This window comes from Rhamphochromis longiceps, linkage group LG5, assembly GCF_057381845.1.
Source record: "Rhamphochromis longiceps isolate RC_006_pf linkage group LG5, R_longiceps_female_GT1.1, whole genome shotgun sequence".
Taxonomy (NCBI): domain Eukaryota; kingdom Metazoa; phylum Chordata; class Actinopteri; order Cichliformes; family Cichlidae; genus Rhamphochromis; species Rhamphochromis longiceps.
In genome coordinates this window covers 37585903-37613277 of record NC_140561.1, presented here as the reverse complement: position 1 = coordinate 37613277, position 27375 = coordinate 37585903, and the positions used below count along the sequence as shown (strand labels likewise).

The 27375-nt window shown below is 38.9% G+C and overlaps 1 protein-coding gene and 1 long non-coding RNA gene across 3 annotated transcripts in view; one reads left to right on the top strand and one right to left on the bottom strand.

Moving 5' to 3' along the window:
- The window catches only part of LOC146670534 (uncharacterized), a 213049-nt gene that overhangs the window by 2788 nt on the left and 182886 nt on the right, over positions 1 to 27375 (bottom strand). The window lies entirely within an intron of this gene.
- Positions 1 to 27375, top strand: part of nxph4 (neurexophilin 4) — a 50773-nt gene that overhangs the window by 11120 nt on the left and 12278 nt on the right. The window contains exon 1 of one of the 2 annotated variants that reach the window (XM_085407512.1): positions 21886 to 22088. The exons of the other annotated variant lie outside the window; for it this stretch is intronic. The gene's annotated coding sequence lies outside the window, so the exon portion shown is untranslated. Of the gene's footprint in view, positions 1 to 21885; positions 22089 to 27375 lie in introns of those variants that run through there. 2 annotated transcript variants of the gene reach the window in all.

Below are 27375 nucleotides of genomic sequence, written 5' to 3'. Positions count from 1 at the left end.
GCAAAATGTGTTTTCATTGGTTTAATGTTTGGTGATTCATCTTTACTGGCTCAATGAAACATATCTTACTGTGTTCCTGTGTCAATCTGAATTCAGCAAATGAGAGTTTAATAACTGAAAAAGGCTTTAGTGCTGCTGATTGCATGTACAGTTTTCTCTTTCATAAAACACTAATGGGGTATGAGTTTATTCACTAATGATTCACATCATTCTTTTGTATATAACATCATAATCTGCAAATTAACACAGTTGTTAAAAATACTGTCCTTAAATTATAGAAACTGTGTTGTAGGGTGTATTTATGTAAAACACACACACACACACACACACACACACACACACACACACACACACACACACACACACACACACACACACACACACACACACACAAGACCATTCAGTTACTAGTAAAAAAACATGAAGTTAAAATAGGTTGAAAAATGAAAATTAATAAAATGTTATTTATATTGCATATTTAAGGAAAAAAAATAGCAAAAATACTTTAAAACAAAGCTTAATAAGATGAGTTTTAGTTGGTTTTTAAATAGGCTGTCATTTTAAAATAAAATGCTATAGAGATGATTTTTGCTACCTCATAAATTTAATAGACACAGCAGGACACAAGCGGTTTTAATGTGTCAAATTACAAGTTCAGTGCAGTACATATACTTTACATATAGGTTAGACTGGCGCATCCATTGATTCAGAGTGGTATGTGTACTTGCATTCTAACTATATCCAAAATGAAGGTTGACATATAACATGGATTAGAGTAGCAAAGGCATTCCTTTATTCATTCAGACCCTGGTGAGACAAACACACAGCAAGCCAGTAAGTGTTCCAACCAACATGTCACAGTGTAAGCTTTAAAATTAGCACAAAACATCCCTGACCTGTTGCTGGAAAAGTGAGTTCTTGAGCTTCAGTGAAAACGCGGCCAAACAGAGAGAGGCAGAACACTGGGCTGCACATCAGACCATGCGACCCAGGTTTCACTGCCAGGATAATCTGGAAAAGAAGGCCTGTGGACAGCTGCTGCCTTAGCCTCAAGAGGGTCTCACGTCTCCCGGCCCAAGCTACCGTCCAGCCTCCGATGCTGATCTTTGTGTAACTGCCAGCTTGAGTGGTGGAGGATGTGGCAATAATGGAGATAGCTAGAGGTTTTTGGTATGAAACTGTGTTTCTTGTTCTATTTTCTGTCATTATCATTTTTGTTTTCTCACAGCCTTTTATAGTGGCTCAAAGTTTGTTTGGTCTGTATCTCTCGAGTGAAGGTGAGAAGGATGAGGGCAGAGCGGGCAAAGCACATATGGAGGTCCGGGTCAAGATAACCACACCTGAACTGTCTTGAACTGATCTCTAGGCACACTGCAGAACACACACTCACACAGCATTTTAATGCATCCCCGCCTATCTCAATGGAAGGTCTACCATTATTACAATAGTACTGTGTATGACTCACCAAGTCATATAGAGCAACAGTGGAAAATTGCTCCTCCAGAGGAGTTGGTTGGTAGCTTAGAAAAAAGGGGGTGGGGGGTTCTGAGGAGCTGATAACATCAATTTGAAAATATGCCTCGTAATCTGTTGGCTGTAAATATGTGCGACACAGACGTGCATGCAAAGAATGGACCTGCGATAAAATGAATTATCCCCAAACACTCGCATTTACAGCTGAGAGATGAAATTAAGGAATGCAGGGAATAAGGCTTCGTGATTGTTCCGTGTTGTCATCACCAACGTGGGCTTACACAAAGCTTATTTATCACACAGCAATTACCACTGAGGTGTTACAGCTATGATGGCAGGGAGGAGAAAATGAACACTTAGCTGACGCCGATAAAGGGACACTACAGCTGGGTGTGTTGTGACCCTGTAACGCATCTGCCAAGAGGGCAGACATCCATCACTGCGTGGTGTCCTGACCAGAGGAGAAGGGCAGCTGGAACTCCATCACTTTATCCATCACCTCCTTTTTTTCTAATGGCAACTTTAATTCAGAGTGAGACCCTAAACGTTTGAGTGCATTCTTTTAAATATTCAGGTTGATTTATTTAGGAGTTGCTTTTTTTCTGGTGCACTTTAAACATGCTGTCTGGTCAGGTATATATTCTAATTATTTCGCAGTTTAAAACATCTCCCAGTTTTATGACGGGTTATAAAGACAAAGTCTTTGTTTGTCTTGCTTGTTTTTAGCCATGCTAGCAGTCAATCCACCACTTTGCTGCAAACTAAAATATCTCAGCAACTATTAGATGGATTGCTATGACATTTCGTACAGACATTTGTGGTCCCGATAGGATGTATCTTAAAGACTTTGTTGATCCCCTGACCTTTCTTTAAGCACTGTCATGAGGCTGACATTTTCCTTTTTAATGCAATATCTCAACTATAGGATGGATTACCATGAAAGACACACACTAATATCATTATAAAGATGAAATATTATCACTTTGGTGACTATATAACGTCCTTTAAAGCTCCACATCAGGTCAATAAGTTATTTTGATCAACGCTTTGAATTATGACCAGGTGAAACTAGTCCCAACTGTGTCTTGTATTTATAGTGAGAAAAAGCATGTTGCTAATATTCTAACATGGAAATAGTCAATATTTTAGCTTTGAAGCATCATAATCTTATTGTTGTATAAGTTAAACCCATAGATACAAAAGATGGATTTAAATCAGAAACGTTCTTTTTAATGGTCAGCAGGGGGCGACTCTACTGGTTGCAAAAAGATGCTTGGTTGTAAAGAAAGCTACAGGAAAACGACCCTTAGTTCTTTCAGTCAATGACCTCACTAAACGCTTTGCTGATGAGTTTATCAGTGATTGATGCATATTTTTGTTTGTTTGCTGTAATGTATTCTGCTGTTGTTTTTCCTGAATCTCCGCTGGGGTTTAGTTGTTGTTGCCCTCTTTTGCGTGACTTAATAAAATAAAGCAGCAGAGGGAGATTCTAGGTGAAGTGGTCAGCCCTACTTTGGATTGGTCTACTCGCGTTGCTCCACTTTGAGAGGTCCCCAGCCATCTTTGTGATGTGAGCAGCGTGTTAATCTCTCTCTCCCTCGCTCTCTTTTTCCTGGCTGCAAGGAGCAGAGTCGAGCTTTGGAAATAGATCACATCAGAAGGGACGCTTGGCTCCTGATGATGGGCACTGTGTTTGTTTCATACATGCATGATGAGTAGCTCAGCTCTCGGCGGGGGCCACCAGTTATGGCATAACGCTCAGCTCCCCCTGGGAGAAAACACATGCTGTGCTTCATACTTTTGCTATTTGATACAGCAGTGTGTGTTCACGTGTGTTTACTGGTGCGAGAAACAACCATGTGAACTGAACCCGAGCTCACACGGAGCAGTGAGACAACACGCAGAATCTTAAGACGATGACAGATTGTGCAAGTGTGTGTGTGTCATTGTGTGGCGGTTTGCATGCACAATTTCCAACTACCTTTATTAATACACTAAACAAGCACTTTAGTGGGAACACCTGTGCTGCATTATGCAATGACAGTTTACAATCAGGTCTTATACATTTTCAGAAACGTGATAATTCTAGGTTGTGCTTATTATTAAGGTCATAAAGGGTGGACGTGGACTTTCATTGAAAAGTATTGCGTATAGTTTGCTCCTCTTGCAATCTCTTGTGAAGTGAACAAAATATCTATATAATGCAGCTGAGTGCTCGCAAAGTCTGCACCTTATTTTTCCACCTTTTTTTATACATGTGCAAAATATTTGTTTATGAATATCACGCACCTGTAGCAGTTAGGTGGTATGATTGAGCCCTGGGTATTCACAGCATCTTATGATTAATAGTAACACACCTGGGGGAGATATATAGAATAGGATTTTGTAATGAAATATTAAAGCGTAATCCAAGCGACACCAAATATCATAACTCATGGTGCAGATGGCAGAGAATGCTCAGGGTCAGCTCAGTGTGAGGACCCTGCCTCACATGAGACCGTGGAGGAGGGATTCGTTTTTTATCATTTTTTAATATCGCAAGCACAGCTTGTAATGCATTAATTCAGACAAGCATTGAATTTATTGGAGAAGGGAGGGAGGATGAGATGGGGGAAAAAGACATAGGTAACCCAGCTGGATTGGTGACTCTTTTGGTAAGCCTCAGTATGCATCGAGACTCACAGTATCTTAATAAATAAAAGATCACGCAGCGGACATATGAAGGGTTTCATGTTATGTTTTTTAAGCAGATGTGTAATAATATAGTCTTGTCATCTTGCATTCTTTTTTTAGTCTGTGCAGGATTTCAGAAGCTACACAGGATGTATTATTCGATACACTTTCACGTTTTTGTTTGTTTTTTGTTCTTTGGGGTTTTTATTTTTATTTGTTTCCTGCACATTGTTCTCCCATGTCAAAACTTTCTTTATATATTGTTCCCTGGACTCAAGCTTAATGGAGAGTGGTCAGGAGATTTCAGTGGAGAAGCGAGCACTCCGCAAAGACCATTTGGTCACAGATCCCTCGCGCCTCGCACAGTCCATTTCCCTGTCTTTCGCTCTGGCTGTCTTTCATCTTACAGCTCTCTCACCTGCACCTGTCAAAACCTTCACAATTGAGCTTCTATCTTCCACTTCATTGTGCCATTTCTCCTCTTGCAAGCTCTTTCCACTTCCTTGTCTTCCCTGCTCCAACACCTTGATACTGGTCATGCCCGGCCTGCGACTAATTTTCCCAGTGTGTCTGATTAAAACGTAGCCATGGAAGAAATAAAATATGTCGAGAGAATTTCATAGTTTTGGCTTCCAGGTTCTCGTGTTCTGATATTTTTGTGCTAGGGAGACAAAATTTGGCCTTTACTTTTTCCTTTTTCCTCTCCTGGTGGTTTTTGGCTTCAGTCACCACTTTTTTCTCTGTGTGTTTCTGGATCGAGACGTGGCAGTTCTTGCTGCTGAATTATATAAAATCTCTGCTTGGTTTTTAGTTAATTAGCCCGAGCAACGAAGAAGCAGGGGGCACGGGGAGATTGATGGCAAGAGGAAAGAAATGGTCTGTGTGGAGGCGGCGAGGGTAGACTTTCCCTCCTTTAACTTAGTCCAAGTTGGCCCAAAGGAGGCTGCTGTGGAGGGAGTCTAGGTCAGGGGTAAAGAAGGAGAGGAGTGAAGAGCAAACTGAACTTGAGGCTGTGTGGGCAGAAGGAAACATCAGAAAAACATCTCACATCTTAACTGCCCTCACAAAATTGTAATATACTCCTTATGCAGAGCTTAACTGTCAGCATGTGTTGGAGGACCTTGACATGCATTTTACCACTCTGTGCTTTTAATGCTATTATAGGTTCTGAACGAGAGAACGATGCATAATGTAGCTCTGAGTGAGGAAGTAACCTCGTAGAACCAGTCAGCACATATTGTTCTCATAAAGCTTGTGGTATGTTTGTTTTCGCTATTAGCTGGGGTGCAACATTTTCTTGGTAAGAATAAAATCCACTTTTAAAAATGCCTGAGAGGAGAAATGCCTGACACAGTAGGCTGCGATTATTTCTTCATTAATCTGAAGTTGATTGCAGACATCTTGAATTTGTGTATCTGGAATGACCGCTAGAAAATATATATATATATATATATATATTTAAAATTTTTACCTTCTAATGTCACTCCATTTTTTTTCCTTTGTGCTTTGGCTTCCATTTGCCGGTTAGTTTTAGGCACTAAGAACTAATTGGTTGGGTTTGAGAAAAAAACTGGACCTCTTATGAATAAATGAACCACGCCGGCAGCTTTGACAAAACTGCTTTACTTTACAGAATAACAATGGACTGGTATTTCTAAAGCAGGGGTATTCAATCTAATTTAAGTAGATCCAGTCAGAGAAAATTTTCTCAAACAAATGTCTGGAATATCATTCATGTCCTTTTATATTTATGTATATTTATATTTATACGTTTATCTCTATATTTATTTATCTTAATATTTATCTATCAATATCTCTTTTTCTACACTCAGTTTATATGAGTGTTTGATGTTTGTTGTATATTTGCTGCTATGACAACTCAGTTTCTCTCTGGGATTAATAAAGTTTCTCCGATTCCTATTCAGTGGCTCTTCTGTGTACATACATTACAATGACAACAATAAAGAAAAAGGAAAACACTGCACCAATTAAAATAACTCTACTGTAAATATGAAAAAAATAGAAATGTTCCGTCAAAATCAAATAATAGTTCTGTGTTTGTAAACGTGGGCCTCTGGGTACAGCTCTAAGTTCTAAGGTAATAAGAGATGTTATTTAAATTTTGCTGAGTCGTAAATGTTTTAGCAGATTATCTTTCATGTAAATCCTTTAAATCTTTGTGATGTTTAAAGGCTTATATAGGAAACTGTCCAGTCGTATTACACCAGACTACGCTGGTTGATAAGCACTTAAAATATCCATGCTTTACACTGTAATATTAAAAGCAACCTTTTGTATAACCACAAAAGGTCAGTATATTTAAACAAACATGGATAAAGCTCCTAATGGGAATAAATGTTCCAGGACAGTTATCAACTTGCAGGGAGACTGGTTTTTCATCATAATCAATTAGTTCCTACAAAATCACAATTGTTCCCCATCAGTAATCAAGTGTCTGAGCATATAAACTTACCAAACCTAACACATAAGTGATATATTAAGAATAACAGCAATGCTATTGTTGTCCACATTAGCTGTGCAACTTGCTAATGTGCTTTCCTGTTGTCATAGGAATGTTGCTATAAAAAAATGAACACACTTTATTTATGTTTAGCAGAGCTTTGACACTTTTGCTCACTTGTGCAGCCAGTAAGAGATAATTTGGTGCACTTGACTCATCAATGAGACATTGTGAAGTTAACCGAAGCAGCTCTAGGAAGTAGATATAAATACACATGCTTTGTTTTAGGCCAGCTTGGCAGGACTTATGCTAAATGTTTTACACGGTGACGTAGATAAGCAATGAGAGGAATCTCTGGCCTGCCAAAACGTTTACTGTAGGTGTTTTCTGTGGGAGAGAATAACTGCATGGACTTTGTGCTTTGTAACACTGCAGACATTTGACATGCTGAAACAGCTTGATATGTCTGCTTTAACACTAGAACCAATTAGGTGACAACAAACACATCAACACGTTTAGATTTAGATTCAGTAGAGGGAACCTCAGATTCTGGCATTAATGGAAGCAAGTGGGACTGCAGCACCCATCACTCACAGCTGGAGCAAAACCACTCATAAAGAAAATCTCGTTTCTTCTGTTTCCTGATCAAAAAGGTGCAGATGGAACCAGTTTCCTAAAGCCTCAGTTCACTCTGCTCAGCGGATGTCACCCTCCCCTCAGCAAACACTTGGACAAACCCCAACCTGCTTGTAGCGACATGACCAGTCAGTGACAGTGACATAATATGGCACCTAGAGAACCAGACAGACAGAGAATGAGTTCTAGGAAGTGATAGAGAGACAAATGAAGAAACAGAATCATATGTCCCACCAGTGAGAGGCTGGGCATCTCTCTGCAGAGAGCTGTGCTTCAATAAGTTCAGCTGAGGAGAGCATGAACAATACGATGCAGCAACAACAAGGAGAACAACAGCAGGATGCTATCCCTGAAGGACCGAGCAGGAGATTGCTGACCATACTCTTCTTTCTCTGCCTCTGACTTTGGGAAAATAAGTTGCAAACAGCATAACCTTAAACTCCCAGTGCATGTCTGCTGTAGGGAAATATGTTGCATCATAGAATGCATGAAGTGCAACTGACTAGAGTTTAGGGATGAAAACACAGTCATGGGTGAGCTGAGCTAATATGCAAGTTCTTTGATGCAGCTGGTCCATCCTGTTTTCAGTGCAGGACTTTAGACTTTGGAATTCATATTTGCGTGGGTTCTCTCCGGGTACTCCGGCTTCCTCCCACTGTCCAAAGACATGCACTTAGTGGGGATAGGTTAATTGGTTAATCCAAATTGCCCATAGGTGTGAATGTGCGAGTGAATGTGAGCGCGAATGGTTGTCTGTCTCTGTGTGTTGGCTCTGCGACAGACTGGCGACCTGTCCAGGGTGTACTCCGCCTCTCGCCCTATGACAGCTGGGATAGGCTCCAGCGCCCCCCGCGACCCTGAAAAGGATAAGCGGACGCGAATGGATGGATGAATTCATATTTATTTATTATTCATATTTATTAACTGAATAGCTGCCGACCTCCATCAGGTAGTCTACATAACAAATTATAAGACGACTGCATTTGCACAAAGAAAATTTCTCACATGAAATAGCAACCCATTTTTAAAAATAAGAAGATATAAATAGCTTTGAAAGCTTTGCTTAAACACCTCTGTTCAGCTCATTCATCACTGTTCATGAACAAGTGTTTTTTTCTGGCCAATATAAACTCCTCGTGCCTTAAAATGGATTGGATGGCACTGCACACCTTTACCTTAAGCATGCACAGGTCTATGAACATTCATATTGTTCCCCACCCTTGTTTTCACCAACCATTCCACTGTAAAACACCCAGAAAGTGATACTGAAGAAGCATGCCAGTGTGTCAGACTGGAAATGTATTTAATGTAACCCTCTTTAACATGGTGAACACAGCAAAGTCACGTCCAGCTTGATAACACAAGTCTTCTGCTTGATTACATTTTCAAACAGCGAATGTTATTTTACTAGTCTTTAATCAACACTTCTGATCGACAGCTACACCCCACACGTTTTCAAGTTGTCTCTTTAGGTGTGTAATTAGCAAGATTTTTGAGATTTGAGTGGGTGAGATTGTGTGAGATTTGCCACTGTCGCCCTTGAGATCGGCGGTCCACACCAAAAGCGGTGTCACAGCTAGGGATGTTTCTGGCTACTGGCTGTTTAAACGAGAGAGACAAAATTAGGCTAGGCCTCGTCTGAAAGACAGAAACACCTCAGAAAACATTTAACACTGAGCACACTTCAAATGGACAATGTTCAACACTGGCCAGACAAATATTTAGGAGCTATATGAAATTGGTAATCATGCTACACGTTAATCAAGTGTTGCTGAAACATGCACAAACTTGCGCCATGTGTAACATTGCAAACACACGATGTCTGATTAGTTTGGCTAACGACAGCAACAGCATGGCCTTGGTTTCTGAGGGTGTTTTCACACCTGTAGGTTGTTTTCTTTGGTCCAAATCAGTTTAAGTGTTTGTAAACTTGTAGCTTTTCCTTGTGGTTTGGTTGTGAAGTGAAATCCAAGCGAACCAAACTGCGTCACTGCGGGAACGACAAAAGTAAATACACGAAGAAGCTGCTGTGTTCAAAGACTGTTCGAGAATCTACAGTCATATCACAGCTAGTTGTTAGCACATACAGACATCTATAGTGCCTTGCCACATTGACAATACGAAGCTTAAACGGCTATGTGACATTTTTAGCTCAAACTTACATTGTACGCCTGATTTGGTTCAGATTGAGGTCAATCATAGACCAGCGTAAGTCTAAGGTTGTTACACTATTAGAATTTCAAACTCAGTACCTATACTCGATACCATTTTCAATACCATTAAAAGACAATGGCAATACAAACAATAACATTAAGAACAAAACTACTTTTAACTTGTCTGAAGCAGGGCAATATTATAGATTAAGATAACTAAATAAGTGAATTTTTCCCAGAGATAGTGTTAAAATGCAATATTTGTAGGTTGACTGAGGGAGTGTTTTATACTACAGTTCATTGCTGATCAAACAGAGTTGGCAAGCTAAACGGCAACTGTTTTGTTTAATTGTTGGCAGAGTTTTCTCAACCTTAATCTGGAACGTAACACTTGTTACAAATGACTGGGCTCTTTAGTCAAACTAATGCTGTCTATTAACATTAAAGATGGGCAGGATGGATAATGTTTGCTATCTAACTCCTGTATTAACAATATTCTTTTACTATTGGTCATTCGTGCTAGCTGCTACCTAAACAATAACTTAACAGATAGTGGATGTTGCTGGCATTAATGTGGTAGATGGGTTAATATTCATATTAACTCTTTAATACATAAACCAAACTCTCAAAATTCCTCATGAAATGTTGTTCGGGGTTCTGAATCTGCTCCAATTCATTTGTTATCCCGCTAGTGAGGGTTGTGTGAAGTTGTGCATCAGCTGGAGGAGGCATGTATTGTTGGCATCGATACTGTTACAATTTTTTAGTATCCATTAGTGAATATTTTAAAAAAAAAATTGAAACCTTATTTAGGTCAGAGCAGCACTGCATAAACATGCGGTCTCATGTATCCCTGCTGTCCTTTACCACTTCTCTTACCTCCTCCTCTCAACTTCGGTGTCATCCCAACTCTACTCGTTTTGTAGGTATTCATTTCCTTTACATTTTTTTCTCTGTCACTCTGTGCTAGGATGTTTTTGCACACTAGAGATAAGGAGGCCAGGGTGAACTCATGTCTTGCTACATCAGACACCAAAGTACTGTGAGGCCAGCAGTGTGCCCTGATGGCCTGCTGAACCACATAAATCACACGCATGCACACACAAGGACAGAAAGAAATTGATTAAAAAGATATCTGTGAGAGATTGACTGCCCTGTTGCCTTGTAAAGCAAAGTGTACATTAAAAAAAAGAAAGGGAAAAAAAACATAGTATTTCATATACGTACCTGTGCAGTAGTCTGGTATCAAAAAGTGCTGTGTGAGACCTTGAATGAGTAAAACCCTGACTTCTGGAGCACCACAATTTACGACGGGGTTTAGTAGATGAACATCATTCTTATGATGAGGACTTAACCTTAAAGTAACATCAAAAATGACACATCCACAAATTTTGCTCTGGTGTAATTGTGCACCTCAAGGTTTATAACATCTAACAAAATCTCATCAGGCAAAGCAATTTCTGTTGAACTAGATGGACATTATTTGAAGATAGCAACATCCACTAAATAGAGATTAAAATGAGATTTACAAATGAATGCTGCTGATGAATGTTTTTGTGTAATTTCCTCGGATGTTTAATCCATGAGGTCAGTGCTTCTCGCTAGCCCCTGCTGCACCACCATTTCAATTGTATAAATCACATTCCTCCCCCATCTTTTTTCCATTTTTATACCAGATGCACTCCCAGGTCTAGTTATGATCTTTCACAGGGTGCGGCATTAAAATTTTATGCGTTCTTAAATAATCCGTGTGTTGTAGACCATGTTAACATTTTTCCGCAGCACCTAACTAAACGCCTCTGCTGCCTTTACGCCGATTGCATGCACAGTGATTTCTATTTTTGCAAGAATTGATTTTCATCTGTGATAACAAATGTTCTTTGTTGAGATATCTACCCACCCTCCTATTTTCATTTAGAACGTCTGATGTAGCAAAGATTAGATTCTGTTGCCAAACGGTTTAGTTAATGATTTCATTCTTGTTTCTTTATTGAGATATCAGACCCCACTGTCTCCTTTCCATTCACATTTCCCGTGTTGCAGAGATTACATTCTGTTGCCAAATAATTTCATACTTGTTTTATAGATCAGATTGAATGTCATGTCAGATAAAGAGATGTCAATTCTTAAAGTCTTAGTATTGTATGTCCAACCAACATTGAATGTGTGCTGTGCTATTTATTCATATTTATATTTTCTTCCTTCTTTTACCACAAGCTAGGAAATTATTTGTCGTTCAGCTGATCAAATGAAAAGAGTTCCACTACTTTGGAGAAATCCATCTGATTAGAGTTAAAATAAGATGTGTTGATGCGTGGAAACATAAAAAACATAGAAATGGGTGAACCCCCGTTCATAATGTAATTTGTTAAATTGTTATGAAACTCTTCCCCAATAACCTACCTATTTGAGGGTTTTTTGTTTGTTTTTTTGTTTCAATATTTGCAAAAAGAATGTGTTTTATTTTGTTGGAAGCTTTTAAAATGAGTAGAGATGCTGTTAAATATCAACCTCCTCATTGCTTTATTCAAAGTCTCTGTGGTGCTGCTTAGATAAAATCCTCTGTATAAAAATTACTGGTTCTCAGTTGATCGGCAGTGACTCACTTTGCTGACGGTTTTATCTGTGATACGTGTCTTTAATTTAAATTCAGTCTTTTTCTCTGTATTCCTCATGACTGTACTTTGTTTTATTGATGCTATTTGCTTTGTGCCCTCCGAATGAGTCATGAAGAAATATACACTCACCTGCCACTTTATTAGGCACACCTGTTCAACCGCTCGTTAACAAAAATATCTAATCAGCTAATCACACCGCAGCAACTTGGTGAATTCGCAAATTGCCAAGACCCCTGCTGAAGTTCAAATTGAGCCTCAGAATGGGGAAAAAAGGTGATTTAAGTGACTCAGAACATGGTGCTGCTAGACAAGCTGGTCTGAATTCAGAAAATGTTGATTTTTCTAGGATTTTCTGGCACAATTTCTGTCAGCTAAGAACTGAAATCTGAGGCTACAGTTTGCACAGGTTCATTAAATTGGACAATAGAAGATTGGAAAAATGTTACTTGGTTTGGTAAGTCTCGATTTCTGCTGTGAGATTGGCCGTGTGGCATAAACCACATGACAGCATGGATCCGTCCTGCCCTGTATCAACAGTTGAGACTGCTGCGCTGGTGTATTTGTGTGGGAGATGTTTTCTTTTTGCCCCCTGAGCCCCTCAGGTGGAGCTACAGTCTACATGAGGATTGTAGTTGGCCATGTCAATCCCTGTAACACACACATCTCCTGATGGCTGCTTCCAGCAAGATAACACAACATATCACAAATCTCAGATCATCTCAAACTTGTTTCTCAAAATGAATCAATTGTACTTGAATGGTCTCCACAGATCTAAATCCAATAAAGCATCTTGTGGAGCCTTTGGTGGAATGGGAGATTCACATCATTCACATCATGGATGTACAGCCAGCAAATCTACAGCAGCCCTGTCATGTTGTCATGTCAATATGGATCAAAAACTCTGACAATGTTTTCAGCGCCTTCTTCAATCCCTGCCATGAAGAATTAAGGCAATTCTGAAGGCAATAGAGGTATTACTGTACCAAGGTGTAAAACAGGTAGCGGTGACTGTATATATTTAAATATATTTTAAATCACAAGGTTGAAAAATGTATGCCATTTATCGTCTTCATCTAATTTGAAATATTAAAAAAATACAAATTGTTAAAGGAAACCTTTCCTGGAACTTTTTTCTTTTTTGTCTTTGTTATTATGACGTTAAAGTCAGCGTAACTGAGGCTTTGCTTTACTTTTTACAGTGTAACTATTCCCTTACAGGAGAGGGAAAAAAGTAACCATAATCATAGATAGCATTACTTCCTACTGACAGTTAATTACTAGATCTTATTTTAACACACAAATTTTAGAAGAACTTAAAATCAAAGTATATACTTCAAAAAGCGAGAAAAAGAAGCAGGTTCAAGTTTGACATATTTTTTTGCATCAAAGAAAAAGGTTGAGATGGTGCACCAGCAGTAGTGTTCCCTGTTAGAAAAAAAAAAAACCTCCACACTCAATTTTATTTTGAAGAATTCTCACTGCTTCACACTATTCTGGTATGATCCATGCAGCAGTTTGTAAACACCACTGTATGAATTTAAGTTCGCTCCACTTTTGTTGTCATTTAAATTGATCTGGATTTATTATAATTCTAGCACTCTCAAGAAGGCTCACTTTCAGTCTAGTTTCCCATTACCAGTTAATTGGGATGGCCCAACAGGGATGTGAACAGCTTTACCAAGACCACAAACAAATGTGTAAATAAAGAACGGCTGGCGGGCTGTATTGACTTGAGGATGTATTGGCAAAGCTAACAGACTGTGTTAGATTGGTTTGTTTGTGGGTTAAACGCTCCCTTGACATCAAACCAACTGAAATGAGACAATCTTAAAATTGTTGTTGCCTTTTAGAGCTGTTCCAAGGACACTGTAAAGGTTTATAGCTAGGAATTGTACAAGATAGTCCATATCTGCACTGGGGAGAAGACATTCATTCTTATTACAGGTGAAGTTTACGCAAGAGAGAGAAAAATATAGTCTTCATGTCTGATTTCACTTTGTACTTTTACCTACTTTACTTAAGTATTTATACTAGTTTGTTTTTGTGCCTCACTGAATTTAAGTGGAAGTACTTACTAACAACATTACACATTGCTGATTTAAAAACTGAGAACAAATGAATAAAGTTTATTCTAAACAAGTGAAATTATCCATTTATAAATGAGATCAGCAGAAAGTTTCCATTGTATAGTAATAAAGCTTGCTTCCCTTGCAGGTACCTTTATTTAGTGCAATGCTCACTGTCATATAAATAAGGAATCATAAGAGTTCTTTGACTAGTCTTACATTTTTCACCATGCCCACTTTGAGTCTGGTTGGACTCCTGTGTTGCATCTTTCTTTCTTCTTATCATTTCTGGATGTCTGTAATAAAGGCTTAAAAATATAACCTGGAGGATGGCTCTTGTCAGCGAAGGAAATAGAAACTGCAGCATTGATTTTGAAAAATTCACCTTTGTATTTTCTTCACAGTGTAAGCATGTCAATCTTAATTTCACTCATTTCCTTTGTCTCAATTAACCCTTTAAGACCTACAGAACCAAGTGCGCCAGAGCTTATATTATATTTTTACATGCTGTGGAGCCGTTTTTGGGAGCATTTCAAGTTGATATACATCAATACAACCATTATAGCCCAAATTTTAATAATATGTCTGCATTAAGTGCATAGTAATTACATAAATTGCAAAAAAGTGCAATAAACTACAAAAAAATTTTAAATCGTTTTTGTTTTTTTAACATATATTTCTAGTTAGAGAAATTTAAGAGGCTTATCCCTCAAAACTGTAAATACAAAAAAGTTGCACAAAATAGTTTCCCACCACAGGAAATTTATTTTGAGTGTCTTCATAGTTTTATTTTTGAAATACACCAATTTTTATATACTGCAGGAAAAACAAAAATAAATATTATAATGCAAATTTGCAAAAAAAACAGCATATGCATCAAAATAAACTATTTCCAGCAGTGCCATATGAGTCCTAAGCATCCCAGAAATGACACAGAAAGTCATAAAGTCAAACATAACTTTTAAAAACACCAGTATAGGCTCATAAGGCCCTGATGGTAAAAAACTACATTTCCGCAAAATGAAATCACTTTCGGTTTCGGGCAGGACATGGCGGACATGCGATAGTTGATGAACGTAGGAAGTGTTACAAACAGCTGATCGGACTGGCAAAGCGTGTTTCTGGAATATTATGTTTTTGTTGCTGTAAGTGCTTTTTATGCAGTTTTTGCAAAGCTATATGTGGAAGGAAACTGTGACCGAGGACAAGCTGATGGCACATGTATGTATGGATGTAAGTACGACTCCTCCGATTTCATATGCAAAAAAAATTATTGTGCTAGCTTACGTGGTTGCAGTGCTACCGGGATTTTACAAAAGTTATGCAAAACGGAGCGTGCCGCTCCGACCGGCTTCAAAGGGTTAACTGAGGACACCTCACTCCCGGAAATCTCTAAGTTTAAGAAAATGAAACTAAAATTATCTGCGGGATTAAACTATGTACAAAATATATATATATATGTTTACGTTTGTTTGTTTGTTTTTTCATTTGATTGGTTGGTCAGTTGTTTTGGTTTGGGTTTTTTCTTCTGGATCTGTATGTGCTCACAGAGTGGCAATCGCCTCAGCATGCTACACACCTGGGTGTGAGCACTGAGCTCAGAAGCCCCTCCCACATGTTTGCAACGAACAGCCAGTCAGAGTTGGGTCATGGCCAGTTTATGCTTGCTGTTGTCATCACCATTAGTGAGGGCCCGTGTGTGTCACGCTATGTATCAGTTTGGCACAGCTGGGTTGGAGAAATCAGGTTGGTGACAAGTGACTTAGTCTTTACTACCAATGGCACATCGATGCAGGAGCTCAGATATGGAGAAGAAGATGCTTCAGCATCTTGAAAGGATCAGGCTTTCTGGAAAAACCCAGCACTGAAGGAAGGATTTTTTTCTTAGACTTTTTCTTAGCGATGACAGAATAAAAAGATGATTCTATAAATGTCCATAATAGATTCACGTGAATTTTCCATTAGAATGAAATTAATCTATTGTAACTGTACATTAATGTGATAAAGTTGTAACACTGAGCCAGACAAAAAAACCCTTAATATGAGTACAGTGCAGATCTCACCCTTTTCCAGTCTAGGTGCAGTAAGGGCAGAAATTGAATTGCTGAAAGTTACTGTTTGTTTTGGTGAAAGTTTTATAGTGCAAGATGCATTATGCCATTACTGATTCAGTCAGCAGAGGGGGTTGTCAGGAAGGATGGAGGGAGGGAGAGGAGGAGGAGGAGAGTGCCAAAAACTCTGGCTAAAATTAAAAAACGCCACAAAATGAAATAAAGATGAGTGCTCCACTGAGCCACAGACTGAATATAAAAGACAATCCTGTGAAATATACATGGCTGGCAGGAGAGATGAGCAGAATGCTAAGCTTCAAACCTGTAACCCACAACACAGGCCCTGATCCTGAGCCTGTTGATCACCCAGGAACATTAAGGGATCATGCCAACAGCAATGATCTGTCCAACGTAGTGGTTTCCTGATCACCTAGGCAACAAGAGACAGGAAGACATGCAGTAGAAAGGACGAGACTATCTCCCATATTTAATAAGATTTGATGTTATTTTTCCCTGTCTGTAATGCTTTTATTATTGCAGATTGGCTTAGCTGTGAAAGGTATTGATTGTGAGCCAGAGCCCCAACCGGGACTGAAGGAAACAGAGATGGAAGGTGTGAGCTGTCAACTGCAGGTGATTTGTATTTATTAAAAAACAAAACAAAAGGAACTCTTTCCCTCAGTTCTGTATATGGTGATATTTTCCAGCGTACTTTACTCTAAAGCAGAGAATGGATCATTTATTAATTTAAATCAAAGCCGTTGGAACTTCAGGGCCTGAAACACTACCTTAGGGAGATTTAACCGTAATAACAGGTGTGTGTGCATGTAGCAACATGTCCATGCTCTGTTCATGTAAGGGCTAAATAAGTATATGCTTCTGCCTACTCCTTTTCAAACAACTGCATGGAAAGATTTTTATGACATGTTGGTGAATGTATATGTTTGAAATAAAAATGAACTGAACTGAAAACTGAAAAAAAAAGATTAAAAAAAGGAGAAAAGGAATTTGATTAGATTTGATCATCAGAAAAAATACAGACATTAAAGACATACTGATTCCATATTGGGCTGGCTGTACAGATAATATTAATAGTTTAACTACGCTTAATCAGAGCTTTATGGTCTAATTCTGATTTAATCCCACTTATGCTCATATGAGGTACAGCAAGATGTTTAATTGTTTTAGTCGCTCCAGCAAACCCTGATCTAAAAAAGAAGAAGAGAACTGTGTGAAAAAACAAAGATGATGACTGAGTGATTGTGTTCACGTTCCTATTCTTAGCCCTGCAGTGGGGAAACAGAACTAATGATGCTTCCTGACCTTAATACCAAGAGCTCAAGGTCAGTCTCCACTGATGCATCATAGGCAAGGTGTCCTGGACGCCGAAGACTGCTGCCGGATTGAGTCTGTATAGCTGTTGTTGTGGTTGACTGTGACTTTGCCCCAGAATTTATCACTGTTCTTCCTGAAGGAATACAAACAGATACAATCAAAGAACAAGCAATCTATTCAGCGGTGGAGCTCTGAGGGAACTAGCAGCAATTCTTTGGCAAGTTTACAGACCATTTTTCACTGTGGCTTCAAGTTATGCGCTGATTATTTCACAATAATGCAAGTGGAAAATTAATGTAAGAGAGAGAAAAGCTGCAGGATTCAGAGATGGGGGAAGATTTTGATTTTAACGTGTGACAAGCTTTATTAAAACTTTCTTTTTATCTGGCAGCGTCAAAAAAGAAAAAAATCTCTAAATGTATAGGCAATTCAAGCTTTCAAGTGCTGCTGCTGCTAAAGTGAACCCTTTTATCCACATACTGAAACCAGCTCCATTTGGTATAATAATAGCGGATGGGAATTTAAAATGACTAAAAACATGCATTAAAGTGTTGCGTGGAGGAGATAGTTGAACACAGCAGGGATCGTATGTTCAGGTTTCATGTATGCCTTTGCATAGTCAGATTTCTTCCATTATGAGAAGAAGAAAACGACCATTTATCATAAATAAGAAGCAAACAACACTGGGATATACAGCAAAAAATATAAGCTTGCAAGATTGGCCACTCGCCTCCTATGTTTAACAAGCTTTTCCATAATGCTAATAAACAGATTTGTTGTAGTTGTTTGTTTTTGTTTTTTTGTTGATGGCACAGCCGATAACGACGCAAAACCTGAAAGAAACTCAGGTGTATAAGAAATATAATAACATTGGATGAGATTTAATATCAAAGCTACCAATTTACCTTGTTTACATATTTACTTGTTTAAACATTAGCAGAAGAAGTTCTACAGCCATCTTCCACCTGATTTTGTCAATAATCTCCCAGTGAAAGATCACAGAGTGTCTGTAAATAATCACACAAAGTCTGCTTTACTTAACTGATTAGAAACAGCTTGTTTCCACTCACCTGTTACAGAGAAACGAAAAAGGAGCACAGCGAGGCAATATGGAACATTATGAAAGAAAAAAAATAAAAGCGAAAGGGTGAATTGCAAAATAAAATGGAGGGAGCCAGCACAGAGGAAGTGGGAACTCAGAGGAAGGCTAAATGTTGACTAGAGGGAGGGAGAGCCAGCCTGTCTCACTTGCTTGGATCATTAATTTGTGTTCTAATTAGCAGGAATGCCACAGTTGGAATGTGATGCCTGCGTAAGGACGACGAGCGTGTGTGTATGTGTGTGTGACCTGCCCTGGCTCCGAGTCTCCTGGCTTGTTAGTAATGACAGATTGACGCTCTCCTGCACCCCCCACCCACCAGGCCCACCCCATACCCCTCACCCAACCCACCCATCTGCTCTGGAAAGACACCAGATCTTTAGACCTGTCTTGTGTTTGTGCCATGTGGGTGTTTGTGCGTGTGGGCGTGTCAGTCGGCTCAGTTTTTGTCATTCTTCAACTGGTCGGACCAGTAGGGAAGCTCAAGAAAATTCTAGTCATGCTTTGTAGCGACCATCAGTTTTTCTTCTGTAAATGCCAAGGCCGAAATGGCTTTATAGGCTCTTTTGCTTTTTAAGAATATACTGTTCAAAGTGAGGCTGTGCTACACGGATCGCAACATCACTGAAAATTTTCAGTTAATCAGGTTTGTTTGTTCAAGATGCGAAATATCACGAGTCCTTGGATTCAAAATTACAAAAGCCCGGCGAGTAGCTGAGTGAAAGGATGAATTCGCTTGAAACAACAGTCAAGAATTCCATCTGCTAAATCTGAACGAGTTCTGTGAAACGGCAGGAATTCGGCGGCATAGGTCACTGTTCATTTCCTGTGTTTTCTCACATTGTGGATAAACTGCATCGGCCAAGCTTTTCATCATCTGTCCCCTGATTTTTAAAGACCCAGACGGTGCAGTGAGCCTTTGCCTCCCCGGGGCCTGAAAACATTCATTTAGATAGTGCCAATATCCAATCTTCCAGTATGTTTCTTTTGGACATATCTTTAAGGAAGAAACGAGAGAAATGTATCAGCGCTGCTGTCCTTTGGTCAGTGACATCACATTTATAAAGTCTGTGTGTTTTTGCACTCTGGTGTGTGCTTCTGTATATGTTTGTATGTGTGTTAGTTATTCCAGTGAAGCATCTAGCCCAGGGACAGAGAAGAGCTGGTCCACAGTGTAATTGAACCACAGATCCTGCTAGACTATTAGTCACAAGACTTGTTCTGTCTATAGCCACTCTTGAATCCACATGAGTGAAGTGAATAGGCTGGTCAGTAATACAAATGCAGCTATCACAGTTAGCCAAATGTTAACTTTTTATAGGTTTTGTTTAGAGAACATAGTTAAACACCAAAATAAGCATCACAAATAAATGAAATCGGTGAGTAATTAGGTTCCAATATAGTTTGTAAACCATCTTTTTGGATCAATTTTAAGCTAGGTTAATTTGTTGGTAGCAAGTTTCAGAGATAAATAACCAGGCTTCTCATGTGTTTTGTTCTCTTGCACTTCTTTATTCCAATTACACTGCTTTTCAAATCTCTTATATATTGATATTTTGTTTAGGCTAGTGCCATAGTATATCACCTGTGATAATACCGCATACATTTTACATCAGCGGTCCCCAACCCCCGGGCCTCGGAACCGGTACTGGTCCGTGAGTCGTTTGGTACCAGGCCGCAAGAGTAGAGGCTCAGGTGTGAAATGTATGGTTTTTAGGGGTTTTTTGGTTTTCAGTGTTATTTTGTTATCATTTTTATCGTTAACTCGGTTTTCCTGGATCTTTTCACGTGTGTTATGAATAAATCTTCATTTTTTCGGTACCGGTACTAGTTTTATTTTGTTGTATTTTTCCGCGACACCTTAAAGGCCGGTCCGTGAAAATATTGTCGGGCATAAACCGGTCCGTGGTGCAAAAAAGGTTGGGGACCGCTGTTTTACATGATATAAAAATGTCATATCGCAATATCTTTGTATTTACATTTCCTAGTGAGGTCTATAACAAGAAAAGGCCAGGAATGTCTGAGAACAAGAGCCAGGAGTGAGCCTCCAATAACAATTTCGTTTCTAAAAGGGGAATTTCACCAATAACCTCCAATGAAATACAGCATTTTAAAAAATACAAAGTTTAATTTTAACTTGTAATGTAATAAAATTTAAAGAACAAAAATACAGTACTTTGTAAACTATGCAAAAAAACTGTTCCCACTTGAGGTGAAAACCAACCTGTGTTTTTACTTCCCCAGTGAGGTAAAAACACACTACTGAGCACAAACAGGCTGTGAAAGAAGAAGTGCTAACAGCTGGTGATGTGTGACTCAAATGTAGACTCAATCGAGCATCACTGGAGCTCTGGCTAACTGCACCTCACATGACAAGAAGAGCAAAGGTGGATGCAAATTACTGTTGTGGTTAGATCTTGAAAATATTTTGTTATTAAATTATATTTTATATTTTTTATTGTGTGATAATAATGTGCAGCTGCTGAAGAATAACAAGGTTGCATTGTATTCAATACCACACATCAGCAGTGCGCAAGCTGCTAGCATTAGACCTAGTACAGTATGAAGGAAGCTAACAGAAATCGTTTAGCATTTTGAAGGCATTTCGTGGCTAAGACGCCAGCATCTTTTATTTGTATGTTTGCAAAAGCGTTGTACTTCACCACAGACTGTGGTCAAAGTAAGCTGAGACAAATGACGAGCTCATTGATGACGACAGTGCTTTCCCTGTCAGCTGCTCTCTTTCTCTTACTCCCTCCCTCTCTCTCTCTCTCTCATCTTTGCTGTCACTCGTCACATTGTTGGGAAGATTTTATTGCACTTACACTAACATATAATCATCAGTTCAATTAATAATATTACACTTCATCTGTCCTTAGGTGCTCTGTGATTTTACAGCGAGCCGGAGAATGGGTAATATTTATGGTCACCGTATTGATCACGTTGCAAAATTATTTTCATTTGTTACATTTTATTTTGCAAAGTTTGGAAAAGAATGTTTAACTTAAGTGTGGTTTAACTTACACACATAGAAAAAATGATTCCCAGTCTCTTCTTCAGAGTCTTTTAATATTTTTAATGCTACATATAACCAAACCTCAGGTATCGGTATTGTATTGTAACTAGAGACAGTGTCATTAGTGCAACCCTAACTGATAATAGCTTCGACGCGTGTGTTGACTGACAGATACTCCCTAGCGACTGTCTTTTGTTGGGGGGTGGAGGGAGCTCAGTTATTTTCAGCCTGATGGAAAGACAGCAGACAGGTGGCTCACATATAGGCCTACTTACACCATTGGATACCATGACACAAATAAACGCAGTGGACACAATTGTCTGTGGAAAGACAATCCTGTGTTTCTCTGCTTCATATCTACTTTGATATTGAGCCTCAGAGTGTGAAACTAACTTGAATGATGGAAGACCGGGGTTTCTGGAGGAGGGCGAGCAAAGAGGGGGAAAAAGAAAAAGCGAGCGTGTGAACGAATGCTTCGGACAGTTCTGGATGAGCAGACACTGACAGGTTTTCTTTCTTTTTTTCTGTTCTGGCCCCTGTCTCTCTCTTTCTCATTCGCTCTCAAAATATCATTACTGCACAATTCGACTTCTCTACATCTTTAGAAAGGATTTTATATGAGCAGTTGTTGGATTGATTAGGTTTCTAGCTACAGTGTACACCCACCCCCCATCTCTTCCTGAGGAACAGAATGAGAGCAGGGCCGCTGGTCAGCACTCTGGTTTTCTGCATCCAGATGGTAGATGTGAAAGATCCCAGTTAGGGGTCCCAATGCTACGTCCTTGAAGCTGGGTGATTTATACACTGGCAAAGGCATCTAAAAGGCAACTAAGGAGAAAACTCCTATACATTGTGTGATAGTATAAGGATGTGCTGGATCGTATGTTTAATTATCTTTTCTGATATGGGAGTTTTTTTAGTTCTTTATATTCACAATCATATTTGATATATTTCATACCTTTGCACTCTTTGTGCTAATAATGCTACAGGATCCTTGTCACTTCATGCTCTGACGCAGGTGTGTGTGTGTGTGTGTGTGTGTGTGTGTGTGTGTGTGTGTGTGTGTGTGTGTGTGTGTGTGTGCTTAACCTTCAAGTGAACCTCACTTGAACCTCAGCGTTTCTGAGGAGTTTTATTCACTGGCACCTCCCACTGTTTTCTCTCCAATTAAGTCTGCCATCACCCTTGGTGAAGAGAGTCTGCCCCAAGCGCGAGAGCCATGTATCCCCCCACAGGTCTGAGCTTTGGCCCCACTCGTCCCCACTCAGCTTAGGTCCCAAATGCATGGAGAGCATCCTTCACACCAGGGAACGTCCAGATATGTATTAGTATTCCCTTTTGCCAGCAGTTCCGAAATGGATCTCAGAAGTGTGAAAGAATAGAGGATAAAAGAATCGAAGTGTGAGGAAACATAGGAGAGAAGAAAGGACAGATTTATGGAGAAAGAGTGGAAGTAATTAAGTTAAATGGATCAATAGATCTATAGTTAGCTGTGTTCTCGCCATGGGGTGTAGATGTCGGAAAGCAGGAGGTGCTGGAATAAAAGGAAAAGAGATCAAGGTAAAAAAAAAAATTAAAGAAATTGGAATATTGTGAAATTTACCTTGTTGTTAATTAAGAGACTGCCATATTTATTTAACTTTTTTTTTTTGTTAAAAAATAAACATGACCAAATGGTATCTGAATCAGATCTTCCATGTTGTGTAAACCATCATCTTTGCTTGGTTGATTCAGTTTTGTTCATTTAACAAACTGCTTTGGTACTTGTTTGACTTGCAAATCTATTCCAGCTGAGTAAAATGGTCTGTTCGATAAACTTTTGTTTTGTTTATTTGATTTATTTATTTTTATCGCTCAAAATCCTGTAGTAGTTATTTGCACTTATGCACAATGTTTGAAAAGGACTGTAGCTCCTTTTTTAACATGAAGTATTTTTTTTATCAGCAGCTCCTTCTGTTGCTGTCATTTTGTAACAGAATCCGTAGAAATCGTCATGGTGAGCATGATTTTATGATTATGAATCCGTGCTGTAATTTAACATTGTTCAAATCACAGAAAGAATTTCCATCATATTTTGTAATACGTTTGTTTTATTCAATACTTTAAATATACTTCAGGTTGAGTGATCTTTAGCAGTACATTCATTGATCACCATTTTGAGTCAAAAGGTAATGTTCAAATCGAGGGATGAGAAAAAGAAAAGGAGCAGGATGGAAAGATGGAACTGAGCAAGGATTGTGTTCATGTGTAGTCGATGATAAGTGGAAATGTATTGGGAAAAAAGCAGTTATGGAGAATGGAATGAGGAACTTTAGGAGGAATGAATGGATGGAAAAAAGGCGAGAGCTTAAGGAAATTAAGGATAATTCACAGATCTGATCATGAGCTTAATGATGAGTGATTGGATGAAAAGATAGAGGGTGTGATAAGGAAAAAGAAGAAAGTGAGGGCAAAAAAAGTGGCAAGGAAAACATTAAGGATAGAAGTGGAAAAAAAAGGAAAAATAAAGTACAGTACCAGAAGACTTTCATAATCTCATCATGGATAGATGGATGTAAATGATGAACTGTCAAAGAAGGAAAGCAGCAGTGTAAGGATAAGGAAAAAAGGAAATCAAGGAATATGAGAGGACTGTGGGCTGGTGGTAAAACAAGGCAAACGGTGACATGAACAAGGTTTGAATCAAAGATAAAATGACTAAAGGAACTAAAGAAAAAACTAGAAACTAAAGAATCAAATCAAAACTAGAGACATATGCTAAAGAAATTTTAATTTTATGATTTTCTTTAAATATTGAGGTAACAAAGGAATTTTTTTCAGATAGAAAAACAACCAAAAAATGAAACTGTAGCTAGCAGAAAGATGGCATAACAGAAATTAAGATCCATCCAGGTATAAATGAAAGAAAGGAAGCAGGTAGAAGGTAATGGATAAAAAAGAATAAGAACAAAAGAAGGGAGGAAATGATTGTGGCATTATATTTATTAGCAACCATGCGAATGTACCAACTTCAATACCCTAAATGCTGCAAATTAGTGGAAAAGCACATAGAACAAGCATAAGACACAAATGAAGGCAGCTTAAAATGAAATGAAATTGGTTGTAGGCAGCAGGACTGCAAAGGGATTGAGGGGAGAAAAAAAGGGAAGGCGAATGGAAAGGAAAAAGAGCAGGTCTTTATTATGGTGAGTAACTTTGACACGCTCGCGTTGCGCCCAGTGCCAGTCCATCCGTCATCCAGCTCTCCTACTGATGAGCATTGGAAACAAATCTGAGGAAGCCGGGCTTTATTTTGCCGCCTGGGTGACTTGTCGGAGTCGTCACAAGCCCATGTGTCCCTGTACCTCTTCCCAACTGACATCTCCCAAGCTCAGTTTCACCCGCTGGGAATCTCTGCCGCTCTTCTCTCTGTTTTCCTCCATCTCGTCTATTCATTATGCAGATAAGTTGGGTTTTTTTTTTCTTTGCCAGTCCCCTGTGTTCGTTTGATTCTTTATTTATCTCCGGTGTTTTTGCTGTTTATCTGTTTGCAGAGAGTGTGTGTATATGCGCTTGATAAGTTGTGAAACACAGAGGGCATCAATCACTGTCACTTAGCTGCTCAACATGTCGCTCGTTGCGACAGAGCCCTCCTCCGAACCTAATCTCGATGAATTTCAAACTCTTCCAATACATAAATCTGCAAGGGAGGGGAGGAGCGTGGGTGGGGGGGAACTTTAGTGCTTTTCCAATCTGAGTCAAATATATGTTTACACATTTACAAATGAGAAATCCAGGAGTACAACGTCAGTTCTCATATTCTCCACGCCCATGGCAGCCTGCTTGGCGATGCAGCCCCTCCTGCAGCAGACTTCTGCAACAGTTATTTAGATGAATGATTAAAGTTAAACCACAGCCAGCAAGAGTCTCACCATTCTTATTTAAGGAAGAATGGGGAAGCTGTCATCTTTTGATGCATTACCCAGCATCTTGCATGCAAACAAGGCACCCCTTCTCTGCTGATGACACCATGCTCTTCTGTCCCCCCCCCCTTCCTTTAAGATGTGTCCCCAAAGACCTGCTTTGGGTGATTGATCAGGTGGTGCGGTTGCATCAGTGGAGACATGAAGGGAGTGTGCCCACCCAGCAAGCCAGACAAAAACACTTCAGCATGTTGATCTGATGTGATCAGTAAGATAGAGGGAACAAAAGTGGACAAATATGACTCCTGAAGTCTGGCCCTTCAGTGGGAAGTTTTCTAATGGCTTCATAGATAAATTGTGTTTCGTGTCATCTTCCTGCATTTTAACTTTTGGTAAACTTCGTAGAGCAATACTGTAAATATACTGAATGCAACAAATGGGACATTAGCAGTGTTTTCAGCATCCTGTTTTGTAAGTTAGTTTTAAAGGTATTGTAAGCTTGTGGTAAATTGCAAAAAGGAAAGATTTTAAGAAATCACAATTAGTTATCTTTGTCCAGTAAAGTTTGTTTTTGCTGTCTTAGGTCTTTTCTAACTAATCTATATTTTAGTTGTTTTGTAACGATTCTTATGCATTGACCAAGGAAGGTTTAAACACAATGAGTGACCTTAACCTCACTAAAATTCGTCATCATTGTCCAACAGACTGTGTAGAAAGAAGTAACCACAGCTGATATTTCTTTTTGTTCAATACTTCCAATATTTTTAATTTCTACTTCTTCTGTTAATAAAAGGAAAACTGCACATTAAAACATATAAACTGCCCTTTGAAGCAAATCAAATTAATTTTATTAATAATAAATAATAATACAGCTGTAATGCTTTCAAATCCCTTCAAGTTAGAGTAAAATTTCACCAAATCTTTTTAGTCTTTTCTTAAAAAGATTTGGTAGTTGTTTGAACTTGCTAGTCTCTCTATTTGGACGTTTCCCATAGTGCGCTAAATGCTTTTTGACATGTTCGTGCTGCCAAAAATTGAACACAGCAAGATGAAATAGAGATTTGACCGTGAGCGTTGCTCTGACTTGTCAATCCTCGGACCACACCGTGCTAAGTCCTTCTGCGGTGATGATGACTATTTTAACACATAAGATTAAAAAAGAAAAAGTTTAAAAAAACAGTGCTACAACATTCTGTATGTAGCATGTGTGCTTTATGCTAACTGCCACTGTCAGTTAGCATGCTAGCTATCATAGGAATCAAGAGTGAATTCTTCTCTTACTGTCTGGAAATTGTTTGGTGGCCTCTCTGCTTCCTCTCTGTAGCCAAGATGACAACCATAGATGGTAAGAAATGGCAGTTTTTTTGTTTGTTTTTACCATTATGAGTACACCATCCAATGAGCTTCATTTAGCCGCAGGTTTTTCCCTTTTTGTGCACTCAAAAAGTACTAAGTGTGGACTTGAGACACAGCATTCATCTTAAACTGTTGCTACTTGGATGTAAGATAAAATGATAAGTTAAGCAAACGTTTTTGAAATGTTTCTGCTGCTTGCACAGCAGGTCGAGTTGAAGGTGGCAGAGTTGAAGATGTAAAGGTCTTCACTGGGATTGCCCAGGAGGAACAGGATTAAAAATGAGTGCATCAGCAGGACAGCTCAGGTCACACGTTTTGGAAAATAAGTTAGAGAGACAAGGTTGACGTGGTTTCGGCATATAGTGAAGTTAAGAAAAGTACAATTAGTTATCTTTTGTTCAGGAAAGTTCCTGACCTTTCTGAGGTGTAAGGTTAGTGGATATATCAGACAAAAGATCTTGAATTTTGTTATTTCTTTCCATTTTTGTTGTGATGTACTTTGTGATATTTATTATGAAAGGTGCTATATAAATAAA